This window comes from Macrotis lagotis, chromosome 4, assembly GCF_037893015.1.
Source record: "Macrotis lagotis isolate mMagLag1 chromosome 4, bilby.v1.9.chrom.fasta, whole genome shotgun sequence".
NCBI classification, from domain to species: Eukaryota; Metazoa; Chordata; class Mammalia; order Peramelemorphia; family Peramelidae; genus Macrotis; species Macrotis lagotis.
In genome coordinates this window covers 85966071-85991384 of record NC_133661.1, presented here as the reverse complement: position 1 = coordinate 85991384, position 25314 = coordinate 85966071, and the positions used below count along the sequence as shown (strand labels likewise).

General features: G+C 36.2%; 1 long non-coding RNA gene and 1 pseudogene across 1 annotated transcript in view; one reads left to right on the top strand and one right to left on the bottom strand.

Moving 5' to 3' along the window:
• LOC141521167 (uncharacterized) overlaps window positions 1-25314 on the bottom strand; it is a 115889-nt gene that overhangs the window by 46306 nt on the left and 44269 nt on the right. The window lies entirely within an intron of this gene.
• LOC141521162 (interferon-induced protein with tetratricopeptide repeats 1-like) lies at window positions 343-24845 on the top strand (annotated as a pseudogene).

The window sequence follows — 25314 nt, the reverse complement described above, 5'->3', positions numbered from 1 at the left end:
TGAAACTTCCTAAGTCAATATGCAACTCACAGAAGTTCATTTTTAAAACTAAATTTAACTCTATACTGCCTTACAGCACTCTCTCTACCACTAGTCTTATTTTTTATTAAAAAAATTTCCTAAACATTTTCCCAGTCATTCTGCCCCATGTATTGTTTGTATTCATGAAATATTCTTTTCATATGTATTTTTCTGTCACAAGGAATGCTTCCCTGGACAAAGTGAGGATGAGATGGAGAGGGAGGGAGCTTGGGGGGAAGTAAGAGTGGGCAGAGGATGGGCAAATATTTAGAAATGAAGATAAAAGAATAAACAAAAATGAGAAGTATTATTTTTTTAAACTAAATCCACATCTTTCAGTATCCCTCTGTCCCTGCAAATGGAACTCAGCAAGATCCCCTTACTGTAAATCAGTTGCTATCTCTCCAGCCACATGCACATGATGTCATAAGTTGCTTGGCGTTTGGCTTTTTAGCTCTCTGCCTCGTACAGTCTGAGAAAACCTGACTTCTGAAGAGGAAATCAGCCTCTTTCTCAGCTCCTCAGAACCGCAAAGAAGTAACCAGGAATCCACATGAGGTAAAGAGATTTCTTTCTTTCTCTTCTATTGCCTTTGCAGTTTTCTAGCAGCTATTTAATCAAACTTAATTGAATGAACATCTTCATATAGCCTAGTTGGGGGAGAGATCAGTCTCCAAGACAATATATAGTCAATGCCAATAACAGTTCAATGAAGGAACTTGGATTTGACTTCTAGAGTAAGGACCCTTTCACGGGTTTACAAATAAGGGCATGACTTAATGAAACAGAGTGTGTTAGGAATATATGTCTGATAGTGGTGTGCAACATTGACTAGTATCAGGAGAGACTAGAGTCAAATGGAAATATTTAGGAGGCTCCTGCAACAGTCCGGGCATGAGATGATGACCTTAGAAGCAAATTCTGTATCCTGGGTCACTGGACATAAAAATATAATACACACACACACATACACACACACACACACATATGTGTGTGTGTGCTCACATATATATATAATATATATATATGTGTGTGTGTGTGTGTTTATATATATATATATATATATATATATATATACACACACATATATGGGGGAAAGTACATACATAGAGTTATGTTCTCGTTTCATTGTGTATTTCTTTATTCTAAATATATTTGTCCTTCACTGGAAGGAACAGGATAGGAAAATATGTGGTCATACCTTGAAGTTAATAATTCTATTGAACAATAGGAACAAGAGACCCCTGAAACTTGCAGTTAAAAAGCTGCAGTCACATGTCCACATAAAATGAGAACTATAAAAGTACCTAGATTCTTATTCTCAGTCTACTTCTGTCCCCACAGCATTTCTATTTTTATTTTTATTTTTTTTTAGGTTTTTGCAAGGCAAATGGAGTTAAGTGGCTTGCCCAAGGCCACACAGCTAGGTAATTATTAAGTGTCTGAGACCAGATTTGAACCCAGGTACTCCTGACTCCAGGGCCAGTGCTTTATCCACTGCGCCACCTAGCCGCCCCTCAGTCCCCACAGCATTTCTGATAAGCAGCAATAGGTTCTGTGTGATCACACTTAGTGACTATCTGATGCACCAAGTCTGATTTCGTTTCTCAGATCCCTGATTTAAAAATCCTTCTTTCCCTGGTATGGCAGCCTGTGTCAGACCTGGGGAGAACACAGATTATTCCTCCAACCTATTCCCAATAATTTTGTTGTGTCTTTGTCCTTGGGATAAGAAGCCTTTAAGGGAATGCCTCATTGATTAATCTAGAACCTACTGCTTAAAGTCAAGCTCGACCATTTCCTTAGTACTCAATGAGGGATTATTAAAAATAACACCAATGACAATTATCATATCAGATAATATTTATATATGACTATATGCTAAGACCTTACAAATTTCATCTCTTTTGATCGCAACACTGGGAGTAGATGCTATTATTTTCCTCATTCTATAGATGAGGAAACTGAAGCAAACAGAGGTTAAGTGACTTGACCAGGAATCCACCACTAGTAAATATCTCAGGCTTAACTTCAATTTTGGTCTTTCTGACTCTATCTCAGCTCTATTTATTCCATCACCTGCCTGTTTCATAGAAGACATATTAGAAATATTTACTGAACTCCTTGATATATGTAAAGCCTCTTTATATACTATCAGTGATCAAGAGCTAATTTCCCTGGCAATTTCAAGTATATTTTATATTTAGTTTGTAATTCAGAGCAATTATACTTTGGTGAGATGTTGAAAGGTGCTGGAAAATCCTTGAGAATTCATAGACTCTTAGAGTTGCATGAAGAGAAGTCTACCTGTCTGACACAGTACACCTCCTGAATCAATTCATACATTACTCCTTCCTGTTATGAATGGGCCCATATAGACAATTTCATAGATACTTGGAAGAAGGAGCCCTAAAATGAATCCTCATGGACATTGACAATATAGTGCCAATATCAATATGTAGCACCATTAATCTGGTGACAAACTGAAGTCATACTACCTTTAAACAGGAAGGGAACTTTGAGATCATCCTACCCAAGCACCTTGCTTCACAGGGGAAGCTAGGAAATTCCAAATTGCTTAAAGGAAATCTCACAGTCCAATTGGATCTGACCAAAGAAGTACTTATTATTTGTAAAAGCATATAATATATATATAAATTTTAGCAGGTGTACCAACAAGAACCAAATGAAGTGTTGTCCATGATCTGAGGGCTATAGGTCTGATGTGGTGGTATTGAATTGAACTGAACAATCTATCCCAACCCAGATTTCATGAGCATATCTGGAGTCTTTCTATCTGAGAAAGATTGTGGCATGTTACTGCTTGGTGTTGACTTCTGCCTCAGATTACCAAAAACTATATCTCTTTGTCATCATCTGCAAAGCCTGGGAGGACAACTCCTACAGTTGGCAGTATAGAAGAGAAATGGGGGAAGGTGATGTACTTCCAGAATTATGACCACTTCCATTCCACCCCCTGTACCAGATAAGCAGTCAAAAAGACACTATCCCAAGTATTTCTTTTTTTTAGTTTTTGCAAGGCAATGGGGTTAAGTGACCTGACCTGCCCAAGGTCACATAACTAGATAATTATTAAGTGTGTGAGGCCAGATCTGAACTCAGACACTCCTGACTCCAGGGCCAGTGCTCTATCCACTGCTCCACCTAGCAGTCCCTATCCTAAGTATTTCTAAGGCACCTTGTAATGTACCCATTATAAAGGGAGAATTCAAATTATTATGCTCTCATGTGGAAGGTGAGCACAACTGTCTGTTATCCACAATGTCCATGACCCTAAAGGAATAGAGGCATAATGTGTATCAAGGACCAGGTATCCCTGTGATGTTATTTCAGAGGGACCCCAGGAAAGGAAAGGCTCAACTTAAATAGCAATGGGAAACACAGAACCCAATGGTGATTTTCAAAGAGAAATACCTCCCATAGTCACTACAAAGGGTGAGATACTTTGTCTATTTTTTCATTCAAAATTGTGCTTAACTTTGTTGTGTATATTTTTGGCCATAATCCCAATTCATCTGTTCTTATGGCTATGCCATATTTGAAATTTTTTCTTATTGTTCATAATATTTTCTTAATATGAGGGCTTTGGAGTTTGGTTTTGATATGCATACACATTATTCTCCTAGAATGTCTTTCAAGTGTATTTTTCTACTTTACACTGTTGCTTAAAAATTTCAGGAAATTCAGAATATTTTTTGATCATAACTCTCAGGTAGTCTGATTATTTTTATGTTTTCTATTTTTGATCAGTTTTCCAGATCAGTTATTTTTCTTTTGTGATGTTTCACATTCTTTTCTGTTTTTCAATCTTTATATTTCTGGGTCTCTTATAATTTCATGTGCTTCTTCTTGTGCAACTCTAGTATTAAAGTATAATGATTTCTCATAACCATACTCTGATAAAAGATTGATTTCTTTAGTGGATACTCAGGTTTCATATAAATCACATTGCCAAACTGAGTAAGAAAGTAAGACTCCAAGGTATCTCTTCCTATGTTAATTACAAATTTAGGAGGACAATAAACAATGCTGGGAGACCTTCCTTTCAAGAAAAGACAACAAAAGTTTCAAACAATACAAAGATAATAATCATTGAGGAACAGTATCAGGCAGAGATAGTGTGCAACTATTCATGGTTCATAAAGAAGATTAATGATTTCCCCTATTCTTTGTTTCTGCTTAAAAGCCCAACTAATTTCTCAAAATGACCTCCACTTGCAAATTAGAGGTAAGGTCTTAGAGAATAAAGTTGAAAAATGTCTAACCTATATTTTCTGTCATTTCATTCTAACCCTATGGTTTTAAGTTTCTTGCAGTTTTAGGGTTGACACGAGTTTTCAAGAAATCATTTTCTTTCTTAAGATTCTGAGTCTCTTTTTCTAGTTGGTAGACTTTCTTTTCATAACATTAATGTTTTTCTTGAATTGTTTTTATTTTTTTAAAGATTTTCTTGATTCCTGCCAAAATTGCAGAGAGAAGCCAGGTCCTGTGGTAAGGTCTCCTGATCTTCCCTTATAAACAATATGAAGTAAACCTCTTAATGGAAGTCCTATCCACAAAACCCAGAAAGAGAAACTAGAAAAACAGTCTCAGGGTTGGTCTTCAGGTATTGGGGGTGTGGGGAGTGCAGTGTGCCAACAGCCAGTGGGAGAGGGGCAAAGAGCCAGACTAATCTAAGATCAGCCCCGAGGGCTTTTGCTATGGGAACCACTTTGCTGTGGGTGCCACTTTGGTCTGAGAAACAACCAGAAAGTGGAAGTATGGCATGGGACTGACAGTCTAGGAATTACAGGAGGGACTGGAGAATAGGTTCCAGCCTTTAGCATCCCCTACTGGCCTGCTAGAGATATTACACTCAGTGAATAAAGCTAGGAATCTCAATACCAAACCTCTGTGATCCAACACACACACACACACACACACACACACACACACACACACACACACACACACACACACACACACGATCTTAGGAAAATGAAGAAAGGCCAGCAAAAGGGGGGGACCTTAGAAAAATTCCTAGAAGGAAAAGATGGTAATTCAGAGAAACATAGAACAACTGAGGAGAATATGATTTGGTCTCCAGCACAGAAAGATTTCCTTGAAGAAATCAGGAAGGAGTTTAAAAATCAATTGGAAAATTTGGGAAAAGAAACCCAAGAGAAAATTAACACCTTGCAGCAAGAAAACACATCCTTGAAAAATACAATTGAACAAATGCAAAAAGAAAATAATTATCTCAAAACCTCAAATGATCAAAGGGAAAACTCTTACAAAAATAAAATTGATCAGTTGGAAAAGGAGTTGCAAAAGGTAAATGAAGAAAATTTTTCCCTAAAAAAAAGAATGTAGGGGCAGCTAGGTGGCACAATGGATAGAGCACTAACCTTAGAGTCAGGAGTACCTGAGCTCAAATTCGGGCTCAGATACTTAATAATTACCTAGCTATGTGGCCTTGGGCAAGCCACTTAACCCCACTGCCTTGCAAAAAAACTAAAAAAAAAAAGAATCGAGGCTGTGGAAACCAATGACTTCATGAAACAACAAAAGTTGGTTAAAAAAAATTGAAAAAATAGATGAACATGTTAAATACCTGATCAGCAAAATCACTGACCTCTAGAATAGATCGAGGAAAGATAAACTAAAAATTATTGGTCTTCCTGAAAACATTGAAGAGGGAAAAAAAGCCTGGATTTAATATTACAGGATTTAGTGATGGTAAACTGTCCTGATATCATGCAACCATTGATCCCCTCCAGAAATGGATCCCAAAATGAAAACACCAAGAAATATTGTAGCCAAATTCCAGAACTATCAGATAAAAGAGAAAATTCTGCAAGCAGCCAGAAAGAAACAATTTAAATACCAAGGGACCATAGTAAGAATTACACAGGACCTGGCAGCATCAACATTAAGGGACTGAAGGTACTGGAATGCAATATTCTGAAAAGCAAAGGAGCTTGGAATGCAGCCAAGAATTCAATATTCGGCAAAACTGAGCCTTTTCTTCCAGGGCAAAGGATGGACATTTAATGAAATAAAAGACTTCCAACTTTTCCTGATGAAAGGATCATAGATTAATAGAAAATTTGGACTTTAAACAGGGGATTCAAGAGGCACCTGAGAGGTAAAATTTTTAAAAAGGGGGGGGGGGGGGATCTGTTATCAAATAAGATGAAAGTGGCAATATCCCTAGCTGGAAGAAAGACTTCAACAACTCACAAGAATTGTAACTCTATTAGAGATTTTAATTAGCCAGAAGAGGTGGATATGCATGACTTATTTGAGAAATTGTTACCCAATAAAATGAAACTGGATATATCTTTACATGGGAAAAATCTCTAATAACTCTCAATAATTGTAATTCTAGTAGAGAGAATAGCCAGAAGTGCTAGACATTCATGACCTTTCTGTGACTCAGATAGAATGATTTAAAAACAATACCTCCTTAAAAAGGAGAACAGTAAAAAAATGGGAGGATGGAGGGGACTGAATGGGGTAAATCTCATTACATTGAGGTACAAAGGACTTATTGCAATAGAGGGGAAGACAGGAGGAGATGAGAACTGCCTGAATCTTACTCTCATCAGATTGGCTTAACATACACATGCTCTGTTAAATTAAGAAACTTACCTTACCTTTAAATTGTTAAAAGGGGGAAAGGGGAGAGGGGAAGAAAGGGGGAATCAACAGAAAGAAGGGAAGAAAAAAAGAGCAAATGGAAAGATGGGAAAAGGGGGGGAGGGTTGGATATAGGAGGACAAACACACTGAAGGTGGCGGTGTTCAGAAACAAAACAATGGGTAATATGGATAAAGGGGGAAAAGGGGGGGGGGAAATACAAACAGAGGGAAGATAACATGGAAAGCAATAAAGAGTTAGTAATTAAAACTTTGAATGTGAATGGGATGAACTCTTCCTTAAAATGTAAGTGAATAGCAGAGTAGATTAAAAACCAGAATCCTACAATATGCTGCTTACAAGAAACTCATCTGAAGCAGAGAGATACATATAGAGGAAAGGTAAAAGGTTGGAGCAAAATATATTTTGCTTCAGCTGAAGTGAAAAAAGCAGGGAAAACAGTCCTTATCTCAGACAAAGCAGCTGCAAAATAGATATTATTAAAAGAGTTAAAGAAGGAAACTACATCCTCCTAAAAGGTGCCATAGACAACAAAGTAATTTCAATATTAAATATGTATGCACCCAATAGTATAGTATCCAAATACTTAGAGGAAAAGTTGAAGGCATTGCAGGAAGATGTAGACAGCAAAACTCTACTAGTGGGAAACCTCAACCTCCTGCTCTCAGATTTAGATAAATCTAACTATTAAATAAACAAGAAGGAAGTTAAGGAAGTAAATAGATTGTTAGAAAACCTTGACATGGTAGACTTATGGAGGAAATTGAATGGGGATAGAAAGGAATATACTTTATTTTTTGTAGTACATGGCACTTACACAAAAATTGGCCATGTACTAGGGCATAAAAATCTAATAATCAATTGCAGAAAGGCAGAAATAGTGAATACATCTTTCTCAGATCATAATGCAATAAAAATCATATGCAATATTGGGCCAGGAAGATGGCCTCAAAACTAATTGGAAACTGAATAACCTCATTTTAAAGAATGAGTGGATCAAACAACAAATTATAGAAAGAATTAATTATTTCATCGTAGATGACAATAATGAAACAATATACCAAAACCTATACACTCATGGCAGCTGTCAGGGGATATATTATATCTTTAAATGTTTATATGAATAAATTAGAGAAAGAGGAAATCAATGAACTAAATAGGCAACTAAAAAAATTAGAGAAAGAAAAAATTAAAAACCCCAAGTTAAATATCAAATTAGAAATTCTAAATATTAAAGAAGAAATTAATAAAATCAAAAGCAAGAAAACTATTTAACTAATAAATAAAACCAAGAACTGTTTTTATGCAAAAAACAATAAAATTGATAAACCTCTGGTCAATTTGATTTAAAAAAAGAAAGAAGAAAACCAAATTGCTAGTATCATAAATGAAAAAGGTAAACTCACTACCAATGAGGAGGAAATTAAAGTAATAATTTGGAATTATTTTGCCCAACTCTATGCCAATAAATTTGATAATCTAAATGAAATGGATGAATATTTACTAAAATATAAGTTGTCCAGGTTAAATGAAGAGAGAATTAAATACCTGAATAACCCTATCTTAGAAAAAAAGAAATTCAACAAGCCATTATTGAACTCCCTAAGAAAAAATCTCCAGGACCACATGAATTCACAAGTAATTCTATCAAACATTTAAGGAACAACTGGTTCCAATTCTATATAAACTCTTTGGAAAAATAGGTAAAGATGGGACTCTACCTAACTCTTTCTATGGCACCAATATTGTACTGATACCTAAACCAGGAAGAGTTAAAACAGAGAAAGAAAATTATAGACCTATCTCCCTGATGAATATAGATGCAAAAATCTTAAATAAAATCTTAGCAAAACCACTACAACAAGTTATCACTAGGATAATACATTATTACCAAGTAGGATTTATCCTAGGAATGCTGGATTTATTCAACTGTCAGTCTAATTAATTATACCAATAGCAAACCTATCAGAAATCATATGATTATATCAATCGATGCTAAAAAAAGGCTTTTGACAAAATACAGCACCCATTCCCACTAAAAACATTAGAGAGTGTAGGAATAAATAGATTGTACTTTAGAATAGTAAAAATTATCTATCTGAAACCATCAACAAGCATTATATGCAATGGAGATAGGCTAGAAGTATTCTCAATAAAATTAGGGGTGAAACAAGGATGCTTACTATCACCACTGCTATTTAATATCATATTAGAAATGTTAGCTTCTTCAATAAGAGAGGAAAAAGAAATCAAAGGAATTAGGATTGGGAAGGAAGAGACAAAACTCTCTCTCTTTGCAGATGACATGATGGTATACCTAGAGAATCCCAAAAAGTCATCTAAAAAAACTACTAGAAATAATTAGCAACTTTAACAAAGTAGCAGGATATAAAATAAGCTCTCATAAATCCTCAACATTTCTATATATGTCTATCAAGAGTCCTGTATGAGATATGAGGAGTATGCAAGATAATTTCATTATCATCATCATCTTCACTACAAATGGTTCCTAATCCAGCTGTTCCTCAGTCTGCAGTGGCTGGAACCTGGAATCCCCATTTTTCAGTCTCTGGCTTTGGTTTTTGCTCCACCACCACCATTAATGGCCAATAATTCCTTTGTTCTTGAAACTCAGCCTAATTCTTATTTCTCTTCACTTCACATGCCATTTAGATCTATTTGTTTTGCATGTTGCCTCTTATTACCATAATAATAAGGCTGTTTGTTAAATTGCTAGGATTGGTTTTATAAATTCAAAAGATTTCCAGAACCTGTCTATAGGGCTATGTGGGGCAGATAATGCTTGTGTTGCAATACTAACAAAATGCCCTATGAATTCCTGAATTGTATATCAGGTAGGACATATTTTGCTTGGATATATCTGACTCTTGTCATTCTTGGTTAATGAGTCACCTCAGACATTTATCATATACTTAATATATTATGAGTTAATATTTTATCAACTGGAATTTAAACAACATAAGTTATAGCTAATTTCCCTCCTTGGGATTTGCCTCCATGCATTAAACTATAACAGATTTGAAGAAAGACTGAGAGTCTTTCTGTGAATTCAAGTGGGGAATGGAAAACTTTATTTAATGAGTGAGGAGTCCTATTCAAGTTCTAATCAATATTAGTCAATTCATTATTATTTTATAAGCAGAAATGATTGTTAGTTATTAGGAATGTAAACACATTTAATGATAAATATTTATACTTATTAGAATAAGCAATGTATTAATTCATTTTTTGTAAAAGTAACATAGGAATTTAGATTCCAATAGGAAGGCACTATAATAGACTTCAAACACTCAGTATAATGTTCATTACTGCTTACCTGCATAACCACAAGCAACACTGACAAAACATCTCTAACTAATTTGCTCAAATTCCATAAACAAATTATGTATGGGGACTGGCATGGTATGGAAAGGTCCCCCACCCTGATATATCCTTGCAATAGATATATGGCTGTACCACATTTTCTTGCTCAACATTAGGAGCAGCCTATCCATCTTGTTCACCTATTCAAAGAAGATATTTCACACTTTACCCAGCTCAGGAACCTGCTGACATTTCATTTTGCCTATTTTGGTGTATGAATCATGTCAACCAATGGAATCATTCTATATTTGATATAGCTATTATCAAATGTCAAGCTATCAAAGTCTATGGAACTATTCTGGATTTGAGTTAGTCATTCTTGAATGTCAAAATATTAAGGTCTATAAAAGTAGGGTCCCGGACAAAGAATTGGAATTTGAAGGGATGACCATCAATTGTGAAATGGTTGAACAAATTGTGGTATATGAATGTGATGGAATACTATTGTTCAATAAGAAATCATCAAGGATGGTACTTAATGGATGCATGAAAAGACTTTCATGAATTGATGCTGAGTGAATTGTACAGAATCAGAAGAACATTGTACACATTAATAGCAATATGGGGTGATGATAAATTATGACAGTCTAGATCATTTCTGCAATACAAAAATCAAAGTCTTGTAATGGAGAATACCATCCATATCCAGAGAAGGAACTATGGAGTTTATATGCAGATCCAAATTGACTATTTTCAACTTTTAAAAAAAAAAAGTATTGAGAATCAAGATGAAGGAGTAAAGACAAGGACTCTCTCAAGTTCTCCCCAAAACCACTCCAAAAATCTTTAAATAATGATTGAGTTAAATAAGGAGTTGACTGAGAGACGACTGATTAAGAATGTCCTGTGCTGTAAGATTAATGGTCTGAGACTCCAGTTTGGGGGCTGGAATGCCAAAACTAATGAAGACCAGATCAGTCTCACCTAGTCATGGTCTGGTCACCATGCCCTAAGCCACTGTGTGGGCTTAATTATTTTCATGCATATTAATTTTTCTGTCCAAGAAGGAGTTTAAGATTCATTTTCATCAGATGCAATGTATATGTAGGCATGATCAGGGTGGAGGAACATATCAAGGGGAAGGTAAAAGGAGTTGTAACTTAGAGATGTCTGGACCAGTCCTGGCTCTAATGGGAGGGGTAGGGTTGAACTAACAGTATATAAGCTTGTTCTTGCTTTTGTAAAAGGGTGGATAATTTGCTCACTTCAGTGTTAGTTTTTTTTTGGGGGGGGGGCGTTGACTGATGCCCATTTCTCCCAAATTGGAAGCTCATGTGGAATACTAGAAAACCTGAGGGGGATGTGCAGAGAGGATCATAGGGAAGGACCCTCCCATTCCATTTCAGTCATTGTTGTCTTCTCTGACCAACACTTAGCACCTGAAAAGTTCCTGAGACCTGAGATTTTTAATAGAAGAGTGAGCAAACGATTTGGAGAAGGGAGTGAAGCTGGTGAATGCTAGAAAAGGCCCATGCAAGCTGATATATTGGATAAGGTTGGGAAACACTAGGACTAATTGCCATCTTATTGATCTTGAATTTGGGGTAAAAGGACCAGTTCTTAGTTAGAAGGACCTTTAGAGGAGACCATAAAGATAATATCAGGTGTCAGTCTGGCAGGCTAAGAGATCATTGGAAAAAGTCCTGAGATAGGAAGGAGAGCACTGTCCTCCCTGCAAGCTACTCCAGAGATCCCTGAGGACAGCTCCCTGGGGATCAAGAGTTCAGGGACTGTGAGTGTGTGAGGATCTTCTAGAATTGCTCTTTCGAACAGTAGGGGAAGGACAGAAGACCATACCATAGGGAGTCTCTGACAAAATAGGCAAAAACAGGGAAATTGGGGGAAATTCTGGAGAATTGTATAGGTACTAGGAGGAGAGAGATGTGTTTGTATGTGTGTGTCTCACTTGTGTCTTTGTTCATCACTGGGCCTTGATTGACTATTTCCATCTGCCTAGTTTTCCAGACTCCTGAGACTGGAGAATTCTCCATCTCCCTTTTCTTTAAACATTTATTTAAGTTTTTAAATCGGAGAAGTTGGAAACCGTGGAGGACTCCACACTGCTCCCCCAATTGGAAGAAAAGGGAAGTAAGGTCCTATCTTTCCCCTCTCTCTGAGAGTTGTGGGGATTGGACCTAGACAAAAGTCCTCTTTCCCTACTCTGTCTCCCTCCCAGGCACTGTTTAAAGCTGGGCAGCAGGGCTCAGCCCCACCCCTGCTGTGGGCAGGCTGCAGCAGCTCAAGCAGGACAGCTCCACCTCTCTATTCTTGTGCCTTGGACTCTAGGGGATTTGTGAGCAGCTGATTTCACAGTTAAAATATTTTTGAATCGGATGGTGGGTTATGAAGACTGAAATCCTTGCTATAAATTAATGTCTGTACTGCATCATGAAACTGATGAAGTAATTTGAAAATGTTTTGTTCTAGGGATGTGAATAGTTTAAGGGATTAAAAACAATGTTTAATGTTTCTATCTTATAAGGTGAATATTTTAATTGTTATAAATTAAGAGAAAGAATTGCTCTGTGCTAAGATAAAATCATGTATCAGCAGTATGGTTTATATAGATGCAAAAGTAAAGTTTTAAGTAAGTTATTAGATCTGGTCAAGAACAGTATCTACCACAATCAGTAAAAGGAAACATTCAGTGTAAACTAGTTCATCCTGGTTTCAATCTAACTAAAAATATAAACTAAAATGTGATTCCTCCTTAACTTCTTTGAGCTTTTAAGAGACTAATGTGAAATTGTTAAGTAGCTGCAGACTATTGTTTGATCTTAAAGATTTTAGCTCATGCCTGAGTATTAAAAAGATGCAATGATTTAACTTCAGTAGAAAGAAAAGTTTTTTATGATGAGGTGTTTGGCATGAAAGCAATTGCTATGCTAATGTTAATCTTATTATTCTTTCAATTAGATAACTATATGGGTTAATCTGTGTAAGATAGTCTGAAAATATGTATAATTAAATTAAGATGTAAAAATCCTAATATTAAGAAATATTTGTTAATACTAATGAGTACAAAGTAGAACATTGGGAGATTAGAATTGCACTGATGAAAATAATACATGAGTTAAATTGAACTTGTAAACTTCTGGATTTTTGAAAGGAATTTGATTTAAGGTTTTTTTATATGAAAAAATGTGAATTTCTTGATGTGAGTTATTGGGGAATATAGCAGAAGAAATTTAGATAGGAAAATATGTTTACATTTTTTCCTTCTGTACCAGCTATGTACCTTACAATGCTTATGGAACTATATATCCCTGCCTTCTTCCTATTTTTCAAGTTCTTGAGATGAGGTCAATGAACTTTTAGTTCTCTAATTTCCTCATTTCTGAACTGAGTTCTTGGGGGTCACTTTGAGGGTTTTTCAGAGGGAATAGAATAGAAAGTCAAACCCTGTTGCAATAATATCAGCGTGTTTAAATTCTGGGAAAATCCTTGGATGGGTGTAATTATGTATTTTAAATTGCAAACTTGTTCCACTTAAGAATATTCTTAAATAAGTTAAGGTGGAAGATAGATATAGGGAATTTGTCAGTGTTATTCAAATAAACTATCAATATGGGATTATTTCTAGTGCCAAAGAAAAATTGTAATTGAATAACTCTTAGGGCCTTGGTAAACTTTGTCATTTGAGATAAACAGTAATTTATTTAGGTATGTCCCCCCTGTCTTAAGAAAACAGACCCTTCTTTTTGTAAGCACCCTTGAGTTCAAGGAAGGCACTATTTAGAAGTTGTGTGCCAATCAGGATTTGCTGCAAGTGAAGAGGTTTGGGGAATTTGTTTATGGAATACCCATTTCAAAGATTTATTTTTGCTGTAAGGTTGAATAACTAAGACTTCTATTTTAAAAGTTCCCCAATAATGTAATGCTGAAAGCTTTCTGATTGTACTCTTAAAATCAGGAATACTTGTTTTTAAGAAAGAGAAACATTCTCAGAAGAGAAATATATTGTAAAAGTCTTTATGAAGGAGGGTCTACTAACTCATAACAAAAATAGATTGTATTACTTATAGTAATACTGAATCAATTAAACATTGGATTAATATTAAAAATATTTAAAGTTACTATAATAAGGGCAAGTAGAAAAGATTTTTCTATTTTGATCTAAATTTGTTGTCATTCCATGGCATAAGTAAGAGTTGCCTTAGTGTTTTTGAAATTATCATTTGAATAACATTAAATCCTTGAAGAATCTCATTTTTTGAGAATAGGAATATATTTGGGTTGGAGGTAAATAAGAATGTAAAACAAAAACTATAAAATTCATTAAGATAAGTTTAAAGTTAAGAAATCTTTTTGTTTCTTTGTTTTGTTTCAAGAAAATAAGATTTCAACATGGAAACTTTATGTCTAGTGAAGGCTAATAATTTATATGTCAGCATATCTTAAGTGTGCTACAACTGGAATTTAGGAACAACTATATAAACTTTTTGTAAACTATTTGGTAATCATCTAAAGATGTTTTAATTGCTTTAAAGGATTCTAGAAGCAATTGTGTTGTCATGTTTATTGAACATGGATAATAAGTAAGCATATTAAAAGAAAGAATTTTTCCCATAGAATCAGTTTCCATATGAAAATTGGAATTATTTTTGAGATAACTATAATATTTACTTTGAAGGAAAGGCACCTATGCAACATGTATAAAATGATTTGAGATTTTTCTGAAATAATCTCTTACTATTTTGATTATGAGATCATAATTGATATTTAATCCTTGTGAGCTGAACTCACCTAAAGGTCTGATCATTTGGAACTTGTTATTTCAAATCTTTTGGGATAGTTAAATTGGTATTGGTCTGTGTCTGACTCCAGGTATGATCAGCAATAGAAATGCTGGGGGAGCCATAGTCTATAGAAGTCAGAAAACCCAATGTGGGGTTAGACCCTGCAGGTGACAAGTTCATTTCTACCCACAATTTCTGATGACCAGCAATATATTCAGTGTGATCACACTTAGTGATCTATCTGGTGCACCATTCCTTGGCAGGACTCCCACACAGAAGTGACTTCTTTTTTTTTTTCAGAAAACCTATTTCCCTCTCTCCCGGCTGTGGGAAAACACAGGTCATTCCTCCAACCCACCAAAAATATGTTTGTTTCTGTATCCTTGGGAGAGGAGTCCTTCAAGGGAATGGCCTGTGAATTAATCTGTAAACTAGTGTTTAAGGTCGAGTTCAAGGTCATCTCCTTGGAAGTCAGAGAGGGAAAATTAAAAATAACAACAATGACAATAACCATATAACATTTGTATACTGCTATATGCTAAAGGTTTTACAAATATTATCTCTTTCGATCACAACATTTGAAGGTAGGTGTTATTATCATTTTATTTTATAGATGAGGAAACCTAGCTGGCTAACAGATATAATATGCAAAGATTCTTTCTATACTGTCAGTGATCAAGAGCTAATTTCCCTGATGATTTCAAGTATGTTTTATATTTAGTTTGTAATTCATAGCAATTATACTTTGCTGAGATGTTGAAGGTGCATAGAAATTCTTATGGATTCAAAGGCTCTCAGTTTTGTGAATAAAAGTTTACTTGTCTGACACAGTACACCTCCTGAATTGATATGTGCATTATTCCTTCCTTTTAGGAATGGACCCACATAGATATTTTTTTACCCACATAGACATTTTATAGATTCTTGGAAGACTGGCCAAGACGATGCCAATGCCAACATATAGTACCATTGATCTGGTGCCAAATTGGAGTCATACTGCCTTAGAACAGGAAGAGAGCTTCTAGATCACCTCAAGTTATTGTTCCACAGAGGAACCTAGGAAATACCAAAGTGCTTAAATGAAATCACCCAGCACAAGATAGACAGACAGGTCATTTGTATCCAACTGAACAAGCATTTACTATATGTAATGGCAGCTGGGGATAAAAGGACAAAATGATCTGAGGGTTAGAGGTTTGATGTGGTGGCAGTAGATTTCACTGAACAACCTATCCAAACCCAGATTTCATGAGCATATCTTCAGTCTCTCTACCTGAGAAAGATCATGATGTGTTACTGCTGCAATTGGCTGCTGCCTCAGATTACCAAAATCTGTATCTCTTTGCTATCACCTTTAAAGCCTGGGAGGACTACTACTCTGTCCTCTCCTCAGCTCAGCTGTTAGCAGTATGGAAGAGAAATAAGGGAAAGTAATGTACTTCCAGGATGATGGTCATTTCCAATATATTCTGTGCACCAGATAAGCCAGCCAAAGAGACATGATGCTATCTAAGAATTTCTGTGGCACACTTTTCATTTGCCTGTTATAAAGGGAGAATTCAAATTATTATGCCCTCATATAGAAAGTAAGCAGAACTGTTTTTTGTCCATGTTGTCTGTGACCCAAAAGGAAAAGATGTATGTGTATCAGGGACCAGGTATTGCCAATGATATTCATGAGGAACCTCTAGAAAAGGAAGGACTTTATTTAAATAGCAATGGGAAGCAAGATCTCAACGGTGATTTTCAAAGAGAAGCATCTCCCATGGTCACTTCAAAGGGTGAGATATGAGCTCCAAAGACATCAAAGGAGAAAGGGAGAAACATGAAATTCTTGCTTCTTTTCTTCCTGCTACACCCAACTTTTGAGCAATCTGCATATATCTTAGCAGGGACTCCTTCAATGAACTTTTTACCTTCTCTCTTCCATAAAAAAAAAAGAAACTTAACAGAGAGAGTCAATTAGGCAAGGCTTCTTTGGGATTGGACAGATATATGCCCTCTTAAGGAAAGAAGAAAACTTTTTGAAGGACTCAGATGTTTTCCTGTGAGGAGATTGGAGGTGATCATTCTAGTTTCCTTTCCATTGTTTGTTCAGTACCTACTAAAGGAATATCCTTTCTTCCTCTTTTCTCCCTCTCTTCCCTCCTCCATATTTTTTCTTGCATTCTTTCTTTCTTCCTTCCTTCCTTCCTTCCTTCCTTCCTTCCTTCCTTCCTTCCTTCCTTCCTTCCTCTCTCACTCAGGGAAATAAGAAAGGCTTAGACTTTAATTCACAGGTTGATCAAATGATTTAGAAGTTATTACAGAAAGGTCACAAGTTAGGTTTTTTGAAAAAGCAGTTAGATAGTGAATTTCAGTACTGCTGTGAGTTAAAAGAAAGAGAGACTTTAAGGACAGGATGATTAGCAAAAATTGAGGCAAAGATGGACTAAAGTAAAGACAGGAAACTACTGATCCCTAATTAGGGAAAGTATTCATGTGGGAATCAAATTTAGGTACCTTAATGAGATAAAGAGGGTGAGTTTCTAATAAGGTAACAAGGTTAAGCAAAAAAAAAAAAAGACAGTTGAGAGAGAAAGCAAAGAAAAAAGTCAAGTTGAGAAAAGGGGGGGGGGGCGGAGTAAACATCCACAAGACAGTGACTGGGCTTGGATCAACACAGATCTAGCTGAATGGAGCTGGAACCATATGGACCAGCAGCATAGAGCTAGCATCGCATGGACCCAGGCAGGAGAAAGGAAGGAAGAGAAAAATCAGGAAACAATTGCCCAGATGAATCACATAGGAAAAAAAGAGAGCCAGCTAGGCATACATAAATGCATTTCTGTGGTGTTTGGAACTTGGCAACATTTAAGGAGTGGCAGAGCCTATTGCCCATACTCCAAGAGTGAGGCTTAATTAGCACCTAGTGTACTGTGGCACATTTTATTGCTCATGAGTGGAGTCTGCTGCCACTACCCTGGTACATTATCAAGGTCAGACATCTGGTTACTCACCAAGTCCAGACTTTCATAGGGATAAAAGCCAATACAGAACCTAGAACATGTTAATAGTATACTAAAATTACAAAATTTGTTTGCAATACAAAAGATTTACAATAGTTCTCTGAGCCCTGTGTTCCTTCTTCATTTTCACTCTTGTCAGTGAGTTTTTGGATGCTCAGAAATAATCCTTTTCCCTGTTTGATCACTTTCCAATCTATTATCACTGGGGGACCTGTTGGCATTTTCCTAATCCCATATCTACAATACTTCAGGACATTTCAGTATATTCACCATAACTGCACACTCCAAATGTTCCCCCAAAACCAAACTCAAATGAAAAATTATATCCTAATAGGCCCTGTGCTCTCATTTCACTGAAAAGGAAACCAAGAATAAGAAAAATGGGGTATCCCAAGCGGCAGCTGGGGATAAAAGGATCCCCATCCTGTTCTTGTCCTTTATAGCACATCATTAGTTAATATGGTATTAAATGAAATTACTTTCCCCAAAGATCTTCTTTTCAGAGAAAGCTCAGTGGGTAGTATAAGGGAAAAGAGACAATCAGAAATGACAGTGATTTTTTTAAAATGATCTCAATAAAAAAAAATTACTCCCTAATCCTCTAGCACAGCTTTTAACATTCACTCTGAAGTGACCTTTCCCCAAACTGACATCTAGCACTTGGTAAATCAGGTTCTAATCTAGTTCTTATTTTCCCTACTGTCTATCTCACAATTTATAGGTTAGCCCTTTATCAGTTGATTTTTTCTTCAGTTATATAACATTGTACTGGCAACAAAGGATCATGAGGCATAAATAAGACTTCCTTTGGGGAAATGAAAATTATGCACAGACATTTTGATAGGGACAAACTTTTTTCTTCTCAAAACCACAATTCTATGTTTCAGACAACTAGAAGGGATCGTAAAAATTATCTAGTTTCTTCCCCTTCATTTTTATCTATAAAGAAAACGAGGCCTATAAAGGAAGTGAATTGAACAAGATGAAATAACTAGTAAATGGAAGAACCAAAATTGGAATTGCATCCTTTGACTTCTAAGCCCCCCTCCCTTCATTTTAAGCTTATCCTTTCCATTTCCTAGCTACCCCAAAACTTCAGGCTGCACAATTAATTTGCCTTCTTTCCTATTTTTTTCTTTCTCAGTTCCACCTGAGTTCCAGTTCAAGGTTTTTTAAAATCTGAAATATAATTCATGCTTATTCAAAATGTAATAAATTAGGGGCAGCTAGGTGGTGCAGTGGATAGAGCACCAGCCCTGGAGTCAGTAGTACCTGAGTTCAAATCTGACCTCAGACACTTAATAATCACCTAGCTGTGTGGCCTTGGGCAAGCCACTTAACCCCATTTGCCTTGCAAAACACTAAAGCACAAACAAACAAAATGTAATACATTTAAAAAACAACATATCTTACAGAAACTGTTTGTAGATGACAAAGGGAAGAGTCCAGATTAAATTCTGTCGTCTGATGGATTATGGTGCTTATTAAAAGGAAAAATTAATCTAAAAGAGAAAGTAATGTAAACTGTCTCAGGAATACTAATATTTGTATTTTTAAAGAGTTAATATTTGTGTACTCAAGGTTCATTTGAAAAAGTGAAGTGAATATTTCAAGTCTCTTGTGAAAAATATTTGGAATAGGAGGACTAAATCCCAGTTATTCTAGCATTACCAAATGTTGTGATCTCAACCATTCATCCTTTTCCTCTGTCTGCATTTTTACCTCTCCTTTAGAATCTCTAGATGCCCTGATGGCTTGAGGCTGTTGTAACAGCAGAGACAGCAAGATCAGAGGATACTAGACTTAGGTTTGTAAGAAATTTTAGAAATCATTGCAGTCTCTTGTACCTTCATTATACAAAGTGAACTTGTGTACTTGTCTCTCTTCATTCTTAACCTCTACTCTGTCCCCTCTCCCTGATTCGTCTCTGCTCTTACTGGCAAGAAAAAGGAAGTTTGCAAAATAAACCCAGTTAGGTGAAGGAATGGTAGTCTATTGCCATTTTCTTTTCAGAAATAATTATGAGTAAGAATCATGTTGATTTAGAGTTATTATTAAGGAGTCTCTTTTCAGAAAGGGTCTATTTTATAGTGTATTTGGAAATTCCTATTGAGAAAGGAATTTTTCTCAATAGTTTAAGTGATTCAAAGTGTTTAATCAATAGCCCTTTCTCTTAAGCAACTTGCACAATTTTATTTTATATTTTTTTAAGGTTTTTTTGCAAGGCAAATGGGGTTAAGTGGCTTGCCCAAGGCCACACAGCTAGGTAATTAAGTGTCTGAGGCAGGATTTGAACTCAGATACTCCTGACTCCAGGGCCGTGCTCTATCCACTGTCACCTAGCCGCCCCATTGCACATTTTTAATTGTGTTCAACTAGCCAGCCACATAAACAAAAATATCCCTTTGTGGACAGAGTTGTGATCATACAATAGTTTCAGTGCTATGACCTCATTTTCAACTTTTGGTAGAAAAATGAGGGCATAGAATGTATTAAAAGTTACTCTTTTAGATATTTATTAAATGTTGAACAGCTTTGATAAAAAAAAAGTGGGAAAGAATCTATTTAGAAATTCATTTGTGGGGCAGCTAGGTGGTACAGTGGATAGAGCACCAGCCCTGGAATCGGGAGTACCTGAGTTCAAATCCGACCTCAGACACTTAATAATTACCTAGCTGTGTGTCCTTGAGCAAGCAACTCCATTGTCTTGGAAAAAAAAAAAAAAGAAATTCATTTGTTCTAGTTTTTATGATAGAGAGCTGATCGAGAAAATCAGGTAGTGTAAATGTCCAGAACTTTGTCCCTTTGATAAGCAAGAATTTGTGATGTGTCACAATATAAATATCTGTCTATTTTGGAGCTATAAAAGAGAATGGGGTATCTAGATGATTCAGAGGACAGGAGCTAGACACATGACCTAAAAGGTCATCCTCCTTTGACTAATGCTGCCTTACATAGCTAAGAGTAGCAAAGCTGGCATCTGAAGAGGATGTCAGACTGTTTCATAGCCCTTCAGAACCACAAAGTAACCAGGAACAATCATGAGGTAAAGAGCTTTCTTTATTTCTCCTTTTTTACCTTTGGAATTTTCTAGCTGAAATTTTATCAGACTTCAATGGATAAGCCTCCTTCATACTCAATGAGGGCTCATATAGCCCTCAAACACAGGATAATTATCTTAACTTCTCTGACTAAGCTGGTCAGCAGATAGATGGGCTCCTTCTTATGTGAGGCTGGAGAAGATGGTACAAGCTATATATAATGACTAGGTCCTCATATTCAGAACTTATAATTATTAACCCTATGGGATCATCAGATTGATGCATACTGATTGAAATAGAGTGAGGGTCCAAATGAATTATTTCTCTCACAACCCAGATTTCATGAGTATGTCTGGAGTCTCCCAAACTGAGAAAGAGCTTGATGTGACTTCTGAAGATTAGTTGCTACCTCAGATTACAAAAAAACTACATCCTTTGCCATCATCTGCAAAGCCTGGGAGGACTACAACTGTGTCCCTCCTCAGTCTACCAATTAGTAATATTGAAGAAAAATAGGGGAAAGTTGTGTACCTCTAGGATAATGGTCTCTTCTGTTCCTTGACCTGTACCAAACAACCAAAATGGCATAATGCATGCTAAGGGTTTCAAATGAACATTATCAGGCATCTATATTGAAGGATTCAAATTCTTATGCCATTGAGGTTCAGGACAGTCTTCTCTAGAAATAATTCAATCTCAGACTTTCTCCAATTCAAGCAAAGCACATTTTTATTGTGAATCATGCTCTCTAACTACAAGTTGGTCTCTCAAAAGCAGACAGCAACCAACTGAAGAGAGGGAAGCTCTGAAAGGGTCAGGAAGATTAGGTAATCAGAAACATGCATTTGAGGGGCAGTACCTCAGAAATACCTCAATATCTCAGTATTTTTTCCAGGGTAGGGCAGAGATTTATTTTCTTGTTGATAGGGGCTTGTCTTATCCTAGAGGAAGGGATTTACTGGGCTCTTGTCATAGGGAAAGGTCCTTCACTGAGATTTAGTGACCTCATCAATTCTCTGGTAGCCAAGGTGAGCACAACTGTTTGTTTTTATTGGACCCCACCAAATACAAAGTTCACAATCCAGAAAGAATAGAGTAATGGTATGTATCAGGGACCAACCAATCCTAGGAATGGAAATGCTTAACTCAAATAGCAATGGGGAAGCACAGAACCCAGAGGTGATTTTCATAGAAAAACATCTCCCATAGTCACTACAGAGGAGTGAAGAGGAGAAAGGGAGGATCCTGAAACTATTTCCTCTCTCCACCTTCTGCACTAAGTCCTGAAGGATCTGTATATTTCTTAGCAGGGAATGCAATGAACCCTTTCCCTCTCCCTCCCATAAAATAGTGACTTGATAGGGAAAGTCAATTAGGCAGAATTCTGTGGGCTTGATCAGATAAATCCCTTCTTAAAGAGTGAAGGAATATGAAAGTTTTTGAAGGACCCAAGTGGTTTTCTGGGAAGGGAGTGGAAGTGGGCAGGGATCGTTCCAGTTTCCTTTATATTGCTTGTTCTATATTTAAAATTGTAATGTACTTCCTTCCTTCCTGCTCTTCCTCTATTCTAATGAGGGTGTTCTGTCCCCAAAAATATAAATTTTGATTGCTGAAACTTCACAAGATATCTTAGGGTTTTGGGTTTAGATGTTTTTTCCCCTTTTCCTTATTTATTTTTTCTATCATTAAAAAAAAGACTGGGACAATTCATTCTTTTGTCTTATGTAGTTTCATTTATGATTTCTTGAAAAAGAGCTCTGAAAAATAAGACATTGATAAAGCTTATTGGAATTCAAATGGAGTTACATGATCATTTTTCTCAAACCCAAATCAATCTATTTCTCAGTGACTGACCAATGATAGGTCTTGACCCAAGACTCACTATGGTCATTGTTTAGATTTTGATGACTCAAAATGAATATAAATACCAATTATTTCTGTTCTGTTTATTTAGAGTAGACTAACTAGACCATCTTCTGCTTCATTTCTTAGTAGCTTTAATCACTGAACAGGTGTTGCCTCAGAAAAACTGAGACCTGGGAAAGACCTTAGCTTGAAAAGGCCAAGGTCTCCTGCATTTAAGGCCATCTCCAGTTGTCCTGAGCTATATCTTATCATTGAACCTAGATGGTTTCTGAGGAAAGAGTGAGATTGATAACTCTGCACTGCCCTGCCTCACTTAAATCCAATCATCTGCAATTCAAGTCAATTACCCTCCTCATGTTACAGATTTTACTGGAGAAGGGAGGACAAACAACAATTTAATAATGAAGTATTCTATTTTTATCCTCAGTAAGACATCTGAGAAGAATCATATGATGGACGCCTTGCTTGAGCTGAGATGCCACTTCACATGGGATTTAATGGGAGTAGACATAGACTTGGCTGATTTAGAACACAGAATATGGGAAGAAATTGAGTTCTTGGACATAAAATTCAATGTGGGAAGTCACAACACATTGGCCTACGTGAAACATATAAGGGGTCAAAATGAGCAGGCTCTGGAAAGTGTGAAATAAGCTGAAGAACAAATCCAACAGCTTCATGATGATGAAGCAGAGATTAAAAGCCTTGTGACCTGGGGGAACTATGCCTGGATCTATTATCACATGGCCAGACTTGCTGAAGGTAGAAGCATTTTGTAAGAGGCATTCAAGTCCCTTCCGCTACAAGGCTGAACTTCCAGAAATTGACTGTGAGGAAGGGTGGTGCCTGCTCAAGTTTGGAAAGGACTATTATGAAAGGGCTAGAGCTTGTTTCCAAAAGGCTCTGGAAATTCAGTCTAAGAATCCTGAATTCTACACTGGACTTGAAATTGTCATGTTTCATCTGGATCATCTTGGCAGAGAAGATGGTCCTAGTATTTCCCTAGAAGCACTAAGATGGGCAGTCACAATAAACCCAGAAGACAATTATCTTAAGGTTCTTCTTGCACTGAAACTACAAAACACAGACCAAATAGGGGAAGGAGGAAAAGTATCTTGAAGAAGCTTTAAAAAATAGGTCATCACAGACTTATATCCTTCGTTATGCAGCCAAATTTTATCGCAGGAAACATTATCTGGATAAAGCTCTTCAACTCTTAGAATCTGCTTTGAAGACCACTCCATCCTCTGCTATCCTGCATTATGAGATGGGACTTTGTTACAAGGCAAAAATGATTCAAATCAAGAAAGTTACCAACTACGCACCAAAAGACGCAGATAGACAAGATCTTAAGAGAGCAATTGAGTCAGCCATAACTCATTTTAACACTTCAATAGAGCATAGACCCACATTTGAATCAAATTATATAGAACTAGGAAACCTGTATGCAGAAATAAGTGACATCCATAAAGCAGAAGAAAACTATCAGAAGGTATGGAACATGAAGAAACTTCCAGATTACGTAAGGCAAAATGTCCACTATCGTTATGGCTGCTTTCTAGAGTTTAAAAAAAAAGGTCTGAGGCTGATGCTCTCATCCAATACCTGGCAGAACTAAAAATAAACACAGGTAATAAATTTTTAAAAGAAAAACTTCTAAATGCTTTAGAGAGATTAAAAGCATCTTTGGCTATATGAATCAGAAGTGGAGAGTTGGAGTCTCATGGGGTTTATCTACAAAATGAATGGTGCACTAAGGAAAGCCATGAAGTTCTATTGGGAAGCCCTGGAGTTGAGCTCCTCCCTTCTGCTTTCTAGAACACCTGTCTTCTCTCCAGATGCTGCTCAAACACTATCTTATTTTTAAAGCTTTTGCAGATTTCCTCAGCTGCTTCTGCATTCTTTTCTCTGTAAACACCTTGTATTTATAGAGTTTACATTAATTTTTGCCTATTCCATTCATGTTCCTTCCTAATCTTCCTTAAATTGACTTGTTGTCCATTTGAATACCACCTCCTTTAAAATAAGAATTGTTTCATTCAAATGTCTACCACAGTAGGATCTTAATAAATGATCATTGACTTCCTGACTGACTGTTGACTCGATGGGGTGATCAATTTGATGTTGAACATGAAAATCTGTGATTACATGATGTATTTGCCTTCTGTGCAAAACTTTGTGAATTCAACCACAAAGTGACATAAAGGTCTGTAACTAGTTTAACTACTTATAAAATGAGTGGCAATTCTATAGAATGGAGAGTGAATTAGTCCTGCTTCTGGCATGCATTGGTTGTATAACCCTGAACAAGCCATTTCCCTTTGGGACCTAGGCTACCCTCTCAGACTAAATGTTGTAAGGAAGATATTATCCTACTCTGTTTTGGAAAAGACATTTTCCTCAATTGGGTATCTTAGGGCCAAACTTTATCCAATAGAACTGCTTTCTGTAAGTACTTGATATAGTTTACTATATTATTATTATATTATATATTATTATATACTTTATATTATACCTATTATATATATATATATATATATATTATACACTATATTATTAATGTTTACTTGGTACCAAATGCATTAGACAGTA